Source organism: Manis pentadactyla, chromosome 7, assembly GCF_030020395.1.
Source record: "Manis pentadactyla isolate mManPen7 chromosome 7, mManPen7.hap1, whole genome shotgun sequence".
NCBI classification, from domain to species: Eukaryota; Metazoa; Chordata; class Mammalia; order Pholidota; family Manidae; genus Manis; species Manis pentadactyla.
This window is the reverse complement of record NC_080025.1, coordinates 57,628,731-57,639,770: the sequence shown is the minus strand read 5'-3', so window position 1 is coordinate 57,639,770 and position 11,040 is coordinate 57,628,731.

Sequence of the window (11,040 nt, the reverse complement as noted above, 5' to 3'; positions counted from 1 at the left end):
GACTTTATTCTCTGGCAGTGCATTGCTTAGAGGCAAAGGAAAGTAAGATGATCAGATTTCAGTTTAGGAAGATCACTATGGCAGCAGTATAGAAGATGAACTCAAAAGATCTTTAGTGGGTAGGTTCAAGATAGCTGATATTTATAATCCTGTTGGTCATGAGATCTCATGTCCCAGATGGGGTGGCAATGAGCAGGAGTAGATGGCATGGGGGCTCTAGCAGCACAATATTGCCAACAGCCACAGAAACACGGGATGTAGGTTCAGAAGCCACTGGGTCTCGCTCTGCTTTGTCAGATCTACAGATTGCCTTGGGCTCAGCTCTCCCTAACGTGAGTATTTGTCTGGTACCAAATTCACATATGTTAATTAACATCAATGGAGTACTTCCAGCAACAAATTGGGCCTTGGGAAGGAAGACAAATGGGAAGATTCACAAGCTGATCCCAGAATCCTGGGTGGAGGGCTCTGCAGGCTGCCACAGCTACGTGGCAAGGTGCACATGGAGATTTTAGAATCCAGTTTTGAGCCGCTTCTCTTGTAAGTAAAATCAAAGCACTTCCATGTTTTATGGTCTCCCTGGACAGTGGAGTGCTTGTTCTCAGATTTATACAAAGATCTCAAATTTAATATTGTATATACCCAAGGCTCTCTCTTGAAGTCAGGGTGGAAACAAAACAAAATGACCACCAGTTCTGTATGGACTGGTTTGTTTATTCTGTTTGCAAGCGCAGAGAACTGACTTCCTGCCAGGGAGAGAACAGAGTGTGATAGATCTGGGACAGTAAACTGAGCGGATGAAGGGCTTTGTTTTTAGTATGCTGGACAGGATTGACCCAAGATGTGAACTTCCTGCATCTGACATAGGAAACCCAAAGAAATGCATGGTAGCCCTTCCCTCCTGATTCTGGCCTTGTAGATTTTGTGTCAGGACCCCAATAACCTTCTGAGTCACATTGTAGCATATTTTAAGAGGACAGATCACTAAAGGTGACCACTTTCAATGCTGACCAGTCACATGCCTAGGAAATCTAATCTTATCAACAACAAAAATAAATCTTCTAATCCTAACATGGTGTGAAAAGGGGAAATACAGACATGCCTGAGTAGAAGCTGGCCAAGAAAATTCTGATGCTGTTGAAAAGATGGCAATGGAAGTTTGTTTATAATTTCTCTAGGAGGCAGTGAAAGTATTTTATGTAGTACCTTGGTTTCCAGAAAGTTAACTGTAAATATAATTTTTGCAAATGGACTTTAACTACACTTTAGGAGTTCTCCATTTTAAGGATTCTTTTGGAGAACCTCCTTGTGATCATTCTTTATGCTTCATATTTTAAACTCATGTATTTTTAAACTCTATCCATCTCGATTTTTAAAAAATCAACAATCTCTAATTTTCTCACAAGCCAAATAAATTGGTCTTTGCTTTCTGAAACAATTTCTTGATTATTATTATTTTCCTTGAGGGAGAAGCAAGGATTTTTGTATTTAAACTCTGCCGCCTTTCTCCTCGCTGTTTTTTTCATTTCCTAGAATGACCAAATGATGCGACTTCTAGAAATTTATTGACTTTGACTTTGTTTTCAAAGTCATAATTTTGAGAATGAGGGAAGCCCCAAGACCCCACACCACCACCCTCCTATGGAAATATACATACATTCTACTGCACTGTCACATGGATCTTGAAATGCCATCAGAATACATTCTTTATCTTAGGTTATCAGCTTCCTGTTTTAAAATACAAACACTTGGAGAATTACTGCATGAAATGGTCTATTACAGTATTCTGCTTTCATGGAAAATTATCTAATTGCTTTTTTCCTGGCAGTGAGAAAAATGAAAGTTTTAATAGGAGTGTAGGAAAGAAGGAGTAATGTTGGAATCTGGGGCACCATCCCAGGGAGATAGGCTTAACTAAAGGAAAAAGTTGCAGGCTGTCAAAAATTGCAGAAGGGATACTGAGTGCCTAGGAAGTGTGCTGGAAAAGCTGGTCAGTATTGAAGAAAGGGAGGATGGGAAGCAGAACTAAAGCAAACTTGGATTCCTGCGCAGTTTAGTTTAGGGAAGACTGACTTCCTTAGCCCATTTAATTTCATTGGTTGCCTACCATTTGAGAAGAAATAAAGACTTGATTAGAGACCTGTTCCTTCCAATGTTTATTGATCATCCATACGGGCCAGGCACTTGGCTAAATGCTAACCGTACAAAGTGGAACAAGACATTCTTGTCATCAGAGAGTTTGTATTCTAAAAGGAAAGACAGGTTAAAAGAAAAAAAAAAGACACATGAAAATATGTTGTGATATGTGCAATGAAAGACACAAAACCTAACTTTTTATCTTTTTTGTATTCTGTCCTACAGTTTGACTACCCTGCAAAATACGTTGGCAATGACTGCAATCTTCATAATCTACATAATCAACTGCTATTGACTTAGGTCCTATGTAACAAATCCTATGTAGGATTTCTAGGGATAATCTTACAGCACTCTCAAAACCCTTTGAAATTCTGTAGCTTCAACTTTCTAAACACTGAGTGCTCCTCAGAGCCAATTCTAAATATTAAGTAGGTGAGGTTGACTGCTGCCTGTGAGGTTTGATTTCAAGATCTATCTTGTTTGCTGTCCCCACCCCTTCCTTTGGGTACATTACTAGAAAGCCCAGGGTTAAGAATTCCGATAGACTGGCCTGAGGAGAGGAAAACAGATTATTAGTTAGGGTTGCAGGTGACCAGGAGAGAGAGGCATGAGGGATACACCCAGAAAAAAGCTACCAAAAAACTGACTAAAAATGCTCCATGTGGGAGAGAACTCAAAACAATTCCAGATCAGTCAGCAGAGGCAGAGTGGGAACAAAATTCCCCCTAAACTTAAGGGTGGAGTGTGGGGAGCTACTTGAGATCTCTGCTTGTGTAGCTGTTAGTGGGAAACTGTAAATACATACAATGTAGGCTGCAGGCATAGGCCTAAACGTTCTTTTACACATGTGATCACTAAAGCCACTGGAAGTAGGAAGTCAGGTGGATGATATACGTTATTTTTAAATTGCAAGGATAATTGTGCTATAGTTAACAGAATGCTGAGGGGCAGTGTAAAATATATTTATGCCTTGTTTTCACATACCAACCAGTGAAAGAGGTAATAAGAGGAAAACAAACTAGAGCAATCAAGTAAAACTATTGTCTTCTTGAGCCCTTTGGTAGACACACATTTTTGTGTCTGTCTAGAACCTTTGGGGGAACTCATCCCTCACCCTCATTTCAAAGTATTCCTGATCAGGTGGTTTTGTCCAAGGATGGGTATGTGGTCTAGGCTCAGTCAAGCAGAGTATTTTATATTCCTAATCACAGTGATTGGTTCATGGAAGAGTATGTAATATAAGTTGGATCAGCCAGAAGTCTCTCTGGGTGTTTTACCAGCTATCCAGAAAAATAACGTTTCTCTGGGATCAGAGGCTCTGAGAACTCTAGAGATCTGGGGCAGCCAGAGTCCATCTTGCTGCCACATGGAGTCAACTTGAAGATGAAGCCAAGCAGAAGCAAACAATGGATAGGAAGTGAGGGAAGGGAGGTCCTAACTGACATTATATCCCTTCTAAGAGGTACTGTGTGGTTGAAGCTGAACAAGATAGGTTTCTACCAGTCTCTGAGAATGGGCAATCAGGGCTGTGACTCACCATAGAACCAGTTGTCTTTGTCAGGAGGGGCCAGGCTCTCCCAAGAAATTTACAGTGATAGCAAATAACCAGGCTGGGACTATTGGAAGTTACTTGCCCTCGGGTAACTTCAGTATTAGTGTATATGTATCCACTCTCTCTGAACTTTCCCAAGCCTTGCCATTGCCTTTTGTCAATCTGAGTTGCCCAACTCACCTGCGGAGAAAGGGTGAGGAAGAACTAGGAACACTGAGATAGCATCCAAGTCCAACATAATTAGTCATCTTGTCTCTTCTCACACATTAGTGGGGCCTGTGTCTCCTGCTACTGGGTCTTCAGGCCTACCACAGCCCCAGAACTCAGTAAGCATTTCAGTGAATCACTGAATGAGTGGATCTGCTATGGCATATAGAGATAAGGACCCTGAAATATGCAGCCTGAGAAATTCATTGCTTTGGACCACAGCATGCCTCTCCAAGCATCCTCTTAAAAAATGCAAATACCCAGAGGAGACAAGGTATTTCCCTGTCAACCAGCAATTCTCATTTTTGTCAGGTATCAGAACAAGGGGAACTCTAAAAATCAGATTTTAGAGAACAGTCTGAGTGTGATAGAAAGGGCACAAACTTGTGTAAGTAATTTGGAAAACGGTTTGGCATTATCTTGTAAAGTTTTCAATATTCACATATGTATGACCCAACAATTCATTCCAAGGGATGTAACCAAGGGAAAGTCGGGTAGATCTATAACAGGAGACATACAGAAATGTTCATAGCTGCACTGATCACAGTGCAAAAACCTGGATACAACTCAGATGACTGTGAGCAGGAGAGTGGATGGATGAATTGTGATATAGTCACACAAGTGAATATTATATGACAGTGAAAACAAATGAGCTACACTAATCCACAACAATGTGGGGAGATCCTAGCAAAGAAACAATAAAACACTTAGTGAAGAAAGTAAATGCCCAAAGTGTATGTAATATAATGTAATTTTTATAGACTTGAAGGCAGCTAATATAAGAATGCCTTATAGAAATATATGCATGTAATAAAACTTTTAAAAAGGGAAGGAATTCTGGATGATGGCTCTATTATGTGGGGAGAGGCAGGGGATGGGTGGGGGACCACATAGGTGAAGTTTATGTGCAGGTTGTAGCTTTTGTTTTGGGTGGTAGGCTTGCCAGTACTTTTCACATTATTAAGAATAATGAAATAAGTAAACACAAACCCAGAAAACCTGGGTTCCCTAGGAAACAGCCTGGGGCTGGTGCTTTATTTGGAACTGCAATCTCAGAGCAGTGCTGGGAGGGAGGGGTGGCGGAGGAAGGGAAGCAATGCCAGGGGACACCTTAGCAGTACTTCACAGAGAGCTCTGAGGAAGCAGGGCCTGGAGTTGGCAGGTGTGTCTGATCAGCCCCGTGGGAAGGCTTCAGGGAGGATGTTCAGAGATGGTGCCTTGGAGCCATCGTTGGAGGGAGGGAGAGGAAATCATCAGACTGGGTCTCTCCAACGGGAAGGTAACTTCCCCTTGGGCACTGCTTCTGGTTGCTTCTCTGGTCCCTTTTGGTGGCAGTTAGGGAAGTCAGATCTTAGAGCCTGTGTCTTAGCTAAATCCTAAAGTGGTGGGAGAAGTAAAAAATCTCAAGGCATGTGGCTTATTGGCTCAGCTGCCCAACAGCAGCAAGGGGAAGGTCCTGAGCCTCCCAGGCAAGACTGGTTGGCCTCAGGGAGAGCAGGTTCCTGGGCCACAGGCAACTGAGGCCGTGCCAATGGCCAAGCGTCCAGGCCAGAAAAGCACTGAGGGAATCTAAGAGGTGTGTAGGTATGTCCTGTGTGAGCTGGGGCTTAGGAGTCAGACCCAGGTTGGAATCCCTATGTGAATTTGGATAAATCCCTTAACTTCCTGTGAGCCTTGTATGGAATATGGAACTGATAACTGCCTCCCAGCATTGTGAGAATTCAAGAGGTAATGTATACAGAGTGCAACCATCAGAGTCTTTGGCACCAAAAAATTTCTCAAAAAATGGTATTGCCCATTGTCCTATCCCATGCCATGAAGCACAATTGTGACAGTACTGGGTAGAGAGCAGGACTGGCTTCATTCCTCTTTTCTTCTTGTCCCACCCCACCCTTCTCCTGACCCTGGGCAGCCCAAGGGCACTGGGCACCCATATTATAAGATAAAAGAGAAAAGACAATTTACCCCCTTCCCAATGTTGATAGTCCTGGGGCTGTACCTCTCCTCAGCACTCTGGGTTTGTGAAAACCTGTTGAGTTAAAAGAGTCATCCCAAACAAAGCTGTGTGCTGCAAGCAGACAAATAGTTTGCCACCCCCTTGCTATGACATTCTTCAAACATTTGTCTAATACTGACTCGGGGACAGAGCACAATGAAGTCACCATTCACCAGGGTGTCAGTGGGCATGGGAAGCTGAGGTCCCCAAGGCAGATTTCTAATTCATTTCAGGAATGTGTGTGCCCCTTTCTGACTTGCTACCCTGGCCACCTGGCCACCTGGTCATTCTCTTTTACATGCTTGAAGCCCCTCAGAGGGTGACTAGGTTAGCCAGACCTCTTGGTAGCTAAGACATCACTTTAACTCAGGATCCCCTTTCTTTTTGGTGACTTAATATCCATTTCCTGATTTGCCTGTCATATGCAATCAAGTACCAGTGCCCATTCTAACACCTGTGTGGGTTCTTGTGTTTGAATACTTGCCAGGGACTAAAACAAATGCTAGTGAAGTGTAGAATTGCCTAAGTGGGGTTTTACTTTGGCAGCTTTGGATGAGTGATTTAAAATTTTCCTTTCTTGTTCTTAATTTGTAGTCTAATTTGGGGTAAAATAAAGTTGCACAGGGGCAGTTTTCAGAAGGGGCTCTCCTTATCATTACTGCACATTTTACACATGCTCCAAGACACTCCTCCTCAGAGCCTTTCCCAGGACAGAGATCATTCCTAATCACTAGGTTGACTCTCTTCCTTTTGAGGAACCCCATGGCCTCTCCAAACATGTAAAAAGTTCTGGAGGAGTGGCACTCCTGTATGCCCTTTGCACATTTCTTTTGGCCTCCCCCTCCTGGCTCACTTCCTATGTCCACAGATCCAGTTGGCTCCAATTTCTGGGCAAGGGGGTAGGAAGTCATTTAAAGATTTCATACCACTGACGTCGTCAAGTATTACTGGAGAAATCACCTTCTGCCTGTTCCTGTAGTACCTCTTGCACCGTCAAGAGCAAGGCCTGGAATTCTACTATGGAACTTCTTTCCTTCAGGTAAATTTTGATTATTCCTAAAAGATCAAGGCACTGGAGGACTGACGTTTCAAGGTGTCCTAAGTCATCTCTATCTGTACTGTGAGTGGTGATGTGCTTGAGTTAGCAGAGGCCCCGAGGACACTGGGGCATGCAGGAGGGTAGCCGAGGGGCCAGTGAGAGCTTCCGCTTTGATAGGAGCCATTGGCAGCCTGCTTACAGGTGGCAAGTAACATTTTAACCTTGAATTCCCCCTTTCTTGCTGGCGTAGCTGCTGTCTGCCTTTAACGTTCAAATTAGAAATGTTTATTTATGGTGGCAGTGGAAAATAGTATTTGGTTAGTGAAGTCAGCAGAGGTTGGAGAACCAGCAAAAAATAAAATACCAGCAAGTGTCACCCGAAACCCAATATTTAAAAGAAGTTAAACATTAAAAAAACATGAGAGCCAAGAAAAAAAGGCTCCTTGAGGGAAGAAACATACACTATGATATTTTCTGCCCTCCTTTTTTTTTTTTTTTTTTTTGCCCTGTGATATTAGGCCATATATTATGAAGATCATCTTTTATGAAAGTCAATAACTTTAATGTTAGGTTGTCTCCTGAGGAAATGGGAGATAATATGTTAAGTAATCAGGAGGCAGTTGTTGAATCAAAGGAAGGGATCCTTCGGAATGCAATTAGCCCAGCACAGGCGCTCCCTTTAAATCAGATTCCTCATGGTCTGTGGGGCTCACCTGTTGGCCTGGATTTTATTGAGCTGCTGGATTAAAGGTGTGAAGATTGAGACTCTTTTTCTCCCATTTCTAATCTTAAAGAATCCATTTATTCCTTTTATCAATTGTCAGGACCAGTCCTAGAAAATGTTGAGAATTGGGTGTGAATAATTCACTAATATGTGGTTCTTTGTAGTTTGCAAAGCACATTCGCATGCATTATTGCATTTAGTCCTTCCAATCACCCTGTGAAATAGACATTATTATTGTGCTTTTACCCAGTTTCACAGCTGGGAAAACCGGAACCTACAGAGGTGATGGGACTGGGCTAAAATCATAGAGAAAGGGGTGGCACTAAACTCAGGTTTTCTCCCCCCAACTCTGTTGCTCCACATTTCATACTGATTCTGAGGATATGCCAATTGTCCATTTTGCCCCCTCATCTTAATTAATATTAACAGGGGCAATAGTGCCAACATTTGGGGTAGTCACATGATGTCAGGTACCTCGTTTAGTCCTCATACAATCCTACGATAAAGACTTTATAACAGCTTATTTGACAGTTGAGTAAACTGAGTATCAGAGGCTAGATATGTTATTGCAGGGTGCACAGCTAGTAAGTGATGGAGACGGCATTCAAATCCAGGCCTGCTTGATTCCCCAGCTCTTAACCTCTCCACTCTATGACCTTGCCGTATCCTTTGGTTTCTCTTTCAAGGTTTCCAGCTCCTTCTAAATGTCTGACTCAACAGTAGATGCACACAGGGCACTTGCAAGGATAGAGAACGGAACTACAGGCTGTAGGAAGACACAGAATGAACACAGCCCTCTGGGACTTTCTCCAGTGGGAAACATGGCTGACCTGCGGAGCAAAGGTGTAGTAAGGGCTGTGTTAGTCAGGAAGGGCGTGGAGCCCAGTTGTTGGGACAGGAAGAAACAGACTGACCAACACCGAGTCCCACACTGAGGGTCTTACTACAGATGCTTTACCTGAATCATTTGCATTTTAAGGATGGATGGGCACTTAACACCAAGGCATCCCCTCCTAATAATGACCTGTGGTGCGGCAAACGTGCATTGTCACCAGCTGGATGTGGAGGCAGCAGCCTGTTCTGAACACAGCCTCACAGGCTGAGAACTACAAGGCCCCCTGGTTGGTTATAAATGCTCCAGTACTGAGCAAATCCTGAAAGATAAACTTCTTTGAGGTAAAGGCCATAATACATTTAAGCACTACCTAGTGTTTTGCTTCAATTAAAAATAATAAAAAATCCCCAGCCACCTTTGTAAGATATTTAGGCCATTCCCTTGCAGTCTGATGCTGGAAGAGGAATCCGGAGAGTTGGTGAGAGAAGGTCTAGGAAGGAGACAGTTTGTCCAACCCCATGGAGGGAAACTTTTTTAACATTTGGAGGAGGTGGGAGAAGTCATGTGTTTTCATCTTCCACCATTCCCTGGGGAAGCACTAGGGATTTTTCTTGCTGTCAAGGCTCACGGTTCTCAGCTCTGGCTGCACATTACAGTCGCCTGAGGGAGCTTTTGAAATCTACCCCTGCCTGGGAGCCACCACCCAAGAATAGGTACTGTAGTTTTTACAAGTTCCCCAGGTGAAGCAGGACTGCTCCGGAATTTCACTGTCAGAAACAAAGAACTGATGCAAGTGTCCAGTTAAACTTTCCGTCACATTTTGGTGGGTTTGGAAAGGGAGCAGGCATCATAGACTGATTTTAAAGAAGGGAAGAGAGTCAGAAAGAGAAGTAACTTGCCAGGTTAGAGTGCTGATGAGGACAGGGTTGGGGTAGGAGGCCGCTTCCTTTTCTTTTTGTTCTACATCCTTTTTTTCTGGTAGTTTAATTACAGTATGAGTTGTTCTGATGGCTTAGCTTTACATGTACCCAGGCATAAGATTTCTATTCCTTTCCTTGGGCCACCTTTCCAATAAGACCTATACTACTGTTTTCATGGTATGGAAACCCAAATATTTATTTCCTTACTCTTAGCTCTTTGCAACCCTGTGAAAGAGGTGGAAACACATGAAAACAGTAGTATAGGTCTTATTGGAAAGGTCGCCCAAGGAGAAACCCTGAGACTCCCACATCTATTTAGAAAGAGTCAGGGACCACGTTTGTACATCCTGCACAGAGCAGAACATGGGCACCTGCAGTGAAACCCATTAGTGAAGGTGGAATTCAGACCTATGTCGGTTGGTCTCAGCTTTCAGTCCACCTGTAAACCCAGGATGTCTGCTACTGGATCTACAACAGTTAATTCTTTTAGAACACAGAGCTAAATCCCTGAGGAGTCCTGGCCTGAAGTTGCCACCTGAATTGCTGCTTGTTCAAAGGTATACTCATGTTTCTTGATTTAACTGGGTCAGTTCAGTTGTTTATTTTTGCCATTTGATTTCAGGGCAGGGCTGGCTTCTGTGTGCTGGCGATTCCCAGAGAGCACAGGCTCTGAGTGACTGGGGCAGGTGTTCAGGAACCTCCATGAATATTATTTAATTTTGTTCCTCCCCCATCCTCACAGTTTATGTATTAGTTGTTATGTGACTGAATTCTATTTTTAACTGCAAACATGCTCTGTTCAACAGGAATCATGTTCTTTAGACACTGCATTATGCAAGCTGGCTCCAAAGTTTTCCAGGAGTGCTAAACTCAACTGTGACAATTCCTCATGGTAGCCGTTGAAACCCCTACAATGGAGCAAACAGCGTGCTTGCAGGCTGCAAGATAGAGTTTCAGTTGTGTTTAAATAACTGTCTGGTGCTACCTGATGAGAAAGCCATGCCTGGCCACTTCAGTCAGCTTCTCTCATCTTGTCTCCTGTCTAATCCTAGAATAAATCCTGTGGGCCTTGAGGGGGGGTATTAAAAAAGGCCTCTGATGAAGCAGATTAAACTTGGAACAAGTTGTAATTGGAACAAGAGGTGCAAGCTACGAAATGCTTATAGTAATGTATCTTCTCAGGTCGTAAGTAGTAGAGGAGAAAAGATGGTTTTGCTGGAGGGCATCCAGTTGAGGAGCCACTCTGATGCAGGTGTTCCTGCTGAGCCTTTCATTATCCTAAATGACTATTTTGGACATGTCCACTATGGGCTATCAGGGTTTTTTTTTTTTTTTCTTGGGATAAGCATTGAGAAGTTTTCAAGAATGGCACAGAGGCGGGAATCCCGTCATCTGACTTCTTGTGAAGGACTGGCGTCTGGTTTCTCCATGATGACCTAGAGAAGGGGCAGAGCTAGCACTCTCAGAAGGGAGAATGTTAGTATCACTCAGGATTCTTTGGTGGCAAGCAACAGAGACCAACTGTTTAATATGAGTTAACCTAGTTAACAGGAAAAGGAATTTTTAGAAAGTAAATTCCATGAGAGCATGGTCTAGCTTGTTCACAGCTGTTTTCTCCATAGAACAGTACC